This window comes from Artemia franciscana, unplaced genomic scaffold (assembly GCF_032884065.1).
Source record: "Artemia franciscana unplaced genomic scaffold, ASM3288406v1 PGA_scaffold_58, whole genome shotgun sequence".
NCBI lineage: Eukaryota > Metazoa > Arthropoda > Branchiopoda > Anostraca > Artemiidae > Artemia > Artemia franciscana.
In genome coordinates this window covers 1,098,758-1,105,269 of record NW_027062698.1, presented here as the reverse complement: position 1 = coordinate 1,105,269, position 6,512 = coordinate 1,098,758, and positions in this window count along the sequence as shown.

Below are 6,512 nucleotides of genomic sequence, written 5' to 3'. Positions count from 1 at the left end.
CTGACATCAAATACGATCCATTTTTATAAAATATTTCACTTGCATCAAAGAGAAAAACAAATAAGAACAATAAACTACAAAAAAAGAAAACAAAACAAAAACTATTTAACAAAATGGGGGAGATACCCTTCTCTCAATCTAAAATACTCAACATTACTAATTGTTCAGAAGATGGGCCTTGAGGCGTCTTTTCAGCTGAGGCAGACTTTCTGATTCCTTAACTTGCTGTGGGAATGGATTCCAGACGGACGGTCCCATTTATCTGATGACGTGAGCCGACCGGGAAGTATTCCGAAACTCATGAACAAGACTATTTGAATTTCGCGTGTCATAATCATGGTAGGAAGAACCCAAGCTAAAAAAATCATTAAAAATATCAGGCCCTAAATTATGTAGACACTGATATACTAAAATACCAATCTGCATGTCTCTGATTTTTCCAACATCCAAAATATCAAACTTCTTATATATAGACACAGTGCTAGCGCTTCCACGATCATAATTTCCTAGATTTCTAATTGGCTTATTCTGTTGCACTTGAACTCTCCTGTAATTAGACTGAAAGTTACTAGCCCAGATTAAACAACCATAATTTATATACGACGCTATAATAGAGTTACTTTGATGAGAACACCAAAGCAACTGAGTAAATAAGTATAAAAAATGGAAATGAAGATGATTATTCTGTTGTAAAATAATCTTATTGTTAGCTATTATTGAACTATTCTTCTTGGTCTGGTTGGTAATCTCATCCCCAGGTGATTTTGTAAAATCCTAAATCTGAATATATCTAAATCTAATCTAAATCTAAAAATCCTAAATATATTGAAATATATGTGCGAAACGTTAATAATTGTCAATGATTTGAGCTCATAGATTTGTTTCTGTCGTCCCGGTTGTTATAAACAATCCCCTGTTAGCTCGTGAAGATAAGGTCCTTAATTAAAAAAATTGATTATGAACTGGCTGGTGGGAGCACTTTTTTTTTAAACTAAAATACCAATCTGCATGTCTCTGATTTTTCTAACATCCAAAATATCAAACTTCTTATATATAGACACAGTGCTAGCGCTTCCACGATCATAATTTCCTAGAATTCTAATTGCCTTATTCTGTTGCACTTGAACTCTCCTGTAATTAGACTGAAAGTTACTAGCCCAGATTAAACAACCATAATTTATATACGACGCTATAATAGAGTTACTTTGATGAGAACACCAAAGCAACTGAGTAAATAAGTATAAAAAATGGAAATGAAGATGATTATTCTGTTGTGAAATAATCTTATTGTTAGCTATTATTGAACTATTCTTCTTGGTCTGATTTGTAATCCCGTCCCCAGGTGATTTTGTAAAATCCTAAATCTCTTTTTAACTATCGGTTCATTTCTCAAAAGAATATTTTAGATTGGGTCAATATTTATGTTGCCCGTATCTCTGTTTATTGAAAAATTAGCAAACATGCGTTTTTTGTTTCTACAGCCTCCCTTCTATCAGTTTCTTAGTCCTTTATTAATTATTCTTTTTATTTGCTTCTTTAAATTACTTCTGCTGCTTCTTATAATGGATGCACATTCCCATTTTATAACATAAGCTACTTATCATAAGAATTTAAAGTGGTCTATGATTGGTCAGTAAAAATTAATCCAGTAATCAGAATTGATTTTCATTCTTATTGGGTCTTTCTTCCGATTAATGTTAATCAGAAGAAAACCCAATGTAAACCTGACATTATTTCTGTTTCTTAAGTCAATTCTGTTACTTCTGACTAGATTTTGTAAGGCTCTGTAACCTTTTGGTAGATACCACGATGGTTACAATTTAGTTTATGCTCCCCAGTAATCTAATAAAAGTATTTTTGTCCTATTAAATACTGTTTCTGGGTCATGGAGGACAAGTTGGATAAAGTAAACCAAGACGTTCTTCACTGGTAAGGTGATCTAACAATGTTAATCCAATTTCTAACATTTAATTACCAAATAATCCTTGAAGAAAGCCAACTGCAATTGATTACTATTAAATATGTTTATTGAGGAAGCCCTAGATACACCAATCATTTGTCTTTCTAGTATCATTGTAACTTATTTTTTCTATCTCTTCCTCTGTTATTTTTGTATCTTATTATTTGGATTGATATATTATATTTATTGTATTGTTTTATTTCATTTACATGTAATATCTTGTAAGACTGGTCGAATCAGGGAAGTTGAGAGGATTTGTAGAGAATTAAATTGTTATGCTGTGAGCGGTGAAAGGCTTCCCGAAAGAGGCCAAGCTTAGACACCAACTATTGTTAATTATTGTTTGCGATCATTCTAATTTTTTCCATGACCTGGTGCTTTATGTCTACAGAAACAATCTAGAAAAATATATTGAAATATATGTGCGAAACGTTAATAATTGTCAATGATTTGAGCTCATAGATTTGTTTCTGCCGTCCCGGTTGTTATAAACAATCCCCTGGTAGCTCGTGAAGATAAGGTCCTTAATTAAAAAAATTGATTATGGACTGGCTGGTGGGAGCACTTTTTTTTTGCGGTAATATAAAAAATGAGCCTGCTAAGCTCATACAAAAAGGTCAAACAGCAATTGAAGCATAAAATTAGAATATAAAACTGTAAAACACATAGTCACTCACAGTTGCTTTTTAAATGAGAAAGAAATGTGAGTTTTATTTTGTTCTTTGATTTTCGACCTGTTTTCAATAATTCGTTTTCAGTTTATTTTGATAACGCTACTTGGGCGAAACAAGTAATTAAAGCCACTAGATCAAACAGTTGGTTGTGAAAACTGTAAGTAAGGAGCGACCTGGCTCTATAGTAACCGAAACTCTAACAAAGGTAATTTTGACACCAATAGATATATCAAAAGAATCAGATTTTTATTCTGATTTCAAATATATAAGTTTCATCAAGTTCAGTCTTACCCATCAAAAGTTAAGTGCCTGAAAAATTTGTTTTCTTTTTTGAAAATAGGGAAAACACCCTCTAAAAGTCATAGAATTTTAATGGCATATTCATCTAAATCACATCATCAGATTCAGAGTATTCAAAAACCCTACTGTCGAGGTTCCCAGCTCCTATCTGCATAAATGTGGAATGTTGCATTTTTTTTACCAGAAGAAAGATCACGGATACGTGTTTTTTGTTGTTGTTTTTTCTTCTTCTTCTTTCGGGGGTGATAATGTCGACCCAGTGGTCCTAGCATATTTTGAGAGGGCTCATTTGAACGAAAATTAAAATTTCTAGTCCCCTATTGAACTAACCAAAAAATTGGAGGGTAAATAGGCCCCCTCCCATGCTTTTACGTGGGAACATCTTTCCATTGAGGAATTCTTCATTGGGGAAGAGGATTTTTCTCTAAAGAGGGTGCTGAATTTCCCAAACAATGTGGAAAACAATCTTAAATTAAATAAAAAAACATTTTTTTTAAACTGAAATTAAGGAGAACATTAGAACTTAAAACGAACAGAAATTATTACGCATGTGAGGGGGTTCGTCCCTTCGTCAATGCCTCGCTCTTTACACTAAATTCAATACCTTGCTCTTAACTAAACGGCCTTTGTGATTCAGGGGTCATTCTTAAAAAATTGAAAAAAATTTTAAAATTTACTTTAAACATTGAGGTATTGACGAGGGGGGAAACCCCCTCATATACACATTAATTTCTGCTCATTATAAGTCTTAATGTTGAACCTTTCTTTAAGTTGAAAAAAATCTTATTTTAATCAATTTATACAAAGAGCTGAAACGTCATTTCAAAGTATAAGAATAGAACACAAAAGTCTTACACAGTCAAATGAAAGAAAAAATCCAAGTGTTATTTTTATTCGTCCGTTTTTTATGGCCCTTTGTATTAACCAAGTGACTTATAGCAATCGCAAATTCTGCCGGTCCTGGCTTTGCTACTTTAGGCACTTCCTGGTAAGTTAGGACGATGAAATTTGGTAGGTGTATCAGGACCCGGACCAGATTAAATCAGAAATAGTCTTTTTCCCAATTTTACCATCTGCAGGGGAGTGGGGGTCCCGTTAATTCGGAAACAATTGAAAAAATGAAGTATTTTTAACTTACGAACGGTTGATCAGATCTTAATGAAATTAAATTAAAAAAAATAAGTTTTTTAAATGAAAGTAAGGAGCGACATTAAAACTTAAAACGAACAGAAATTACTCCGTATATGAAAGGGGCCTTTCCTCCTTGCGCTAAAGTTTGATTCTTTCTCGCAACTCTACTTTTTTAAACAATTACAAACTTTAGCGTAAAGAGCGTGGTGTCGAGGAGGAAAAGCCTCTTTCATATACGGAGTAATTTCTGTTCGTTTTAAGTTTTAATGTCGCTCCTTACTTTCATTTAAAAAACTTGTTTTTTTTATTTAATTTCTGAACGTTTTTGAATCAATGCATGTTTCGATTTTGTCTCTCCGCAGAGGAATAATTTAAACGAAATTTGTATATTTATTTTTTTTGGCTAAATGGCTTTCTCATAATTTTGATCGAATGATTTTGAGAAAAAAAGAGCGGGGGAGGAAGCCTTGTTGCCCTCCGATTTTCGGTTAATTAAAAAGGCAACTAGAACTTTTAATTTTTTACGAATCTTTTTATAAGTAAAAGATATACGTAACTTATAAATTAGCATACGTAAAGAACTTTTGTATTCTCATGTTTTTATTACATATATGAGGGGGTTCGCCCCCTCGTCAGTACCTCGCTCTTTACACTAAAGCTTAAATTTTGTCCCAATTCATTAAGAATGACCCCTGAATCACAAAAGCCGCAGAATAAATAGTTGAAATTACTAAAAACACTTTAGCGTAAAGAGCAAGGTATTAGGAGGAGGTAAGTCCCTCATATAGGTAATAATTCTGTTCGTTTTAAGTTTTAATGCTGCTGCTTACTTCCAGCTGAAAAAAAAACTTTTTCATATTTATTTTTTCATTGTTTTTTTTAAGTAATGCTAGTAAATCCTGCGCTCCCTTCATGGAAATTTTCTTTCCTCATGACAAATTCCTCGCTGGAAAGTTCCCCCAGCATATCCTCCTCTTCTCAACCCCTGCCTCCAACCAAAAAATCATCCTGAAAATGCCTGTACACTTCCCAATAACCATTATTATATGTAAGCGCTGGTTAAAGTTTTGAACTTGTAACCCCTCCCACGGGACTGTGGTGGAGTAGGTCGTCTCCAAAGACATAGTTATAAGGTTTTTCGACTACGTTGAATAAAATGGCTATCTCAGAATTTTGAGGGATCAGTATTGAATAAGTTGACAGTTTTTGGCGTCCATCCGTACTTGAGGTATTTGGTGCCCATCCATATTTGGCGCCCAACCGTATTTGTGGTATTTGATGCCCATCCACACGTAGTGTCCATCCCTATTTGAGGCAATTTTTGAGGCAAGTACTCATCCATATTTGAGGTATTTGGTATCCATCCTTATTTGAGGTATTTCGTGGCCATCTGTATTTGAGGTATTTGGTGCCCATCCATATTTATCCTCCTAATTAAACAGGTTAAAAGCCAATAAATTGCATTGTCACTAAAACCTCATAGGGTTAAAAATTTGACTTATTTAGATTGGTTTTAGAGTTGTAAAAACAAGAAATAAGGAAACCCTTTAGGATTTATTATTTCCTTTAACCGTAATTCCAGTAACTGGGAGTGAGCTGTAGAGGTCGTAAAATATCAAAAACGAATAAACGACCTAACTCAGCTGGGAACAAAAGTTCAACAAAATCCTTGGTAATAAATCTTCTGTTAAAGAAACCATGTTTATGAAGAATTCCTTTCAAACAGAAATTGCCTACTGAGCTAGCTAAGAGGGAAAGGGGAAATTAAGCTCAAAGAAAAAGCTAAGAGCATGTAAATTCTTCTTTCATTGAATATGCCGAGGTTTTAAAACGAAAGTAGATAAAATGAGAACTATTATATTAATTAAGTTAACTATTTAAGCTATGAATCATCTTTTTGTGGATATTAAATAAAAAAAACAAGTTTTTTTTAACTGAAAGTAAGGAGTGATATTAAAACTTAAAACGAACAGAAATTACTCCGTATATGAAAGGGACTGTTCCCTCCTCAACGCCCCGCTCTTTACGCTAAAGCTTGACTCTTTCTCTAAACTCTACTTTTTAAAACAGTAAAAATCCCCCGCGTAACCCCTTCCCCTCAACCCCTCGCCCCAACAAAAAAAGTTTCCTCTGAAAGTGTGTGTACACTTCCCAATAGCCATTACTATACGGTTACACTGGTCAAAGTTTGTAACTTGTAACCCCTCTCACGGGAACTTTGTCCCTAAAGAAATAGTTATTGGGTTTTTCGACTATTTTGAATAAAATGGCTATCTCGGAATTTTGATCCGGTGACTTTGAACAAAAAATGAGAGTGGAAGGGGGGCTAGGTGCCCTCTAATTTTTTTGGTCACTTAAAAAGGGCACTAGCACTTTTAATTTCCGCTAGAATGAGCCCTCTTGCAACATTCTTGGACAACTAGGTCGATATGATCACCCCTGGGAAA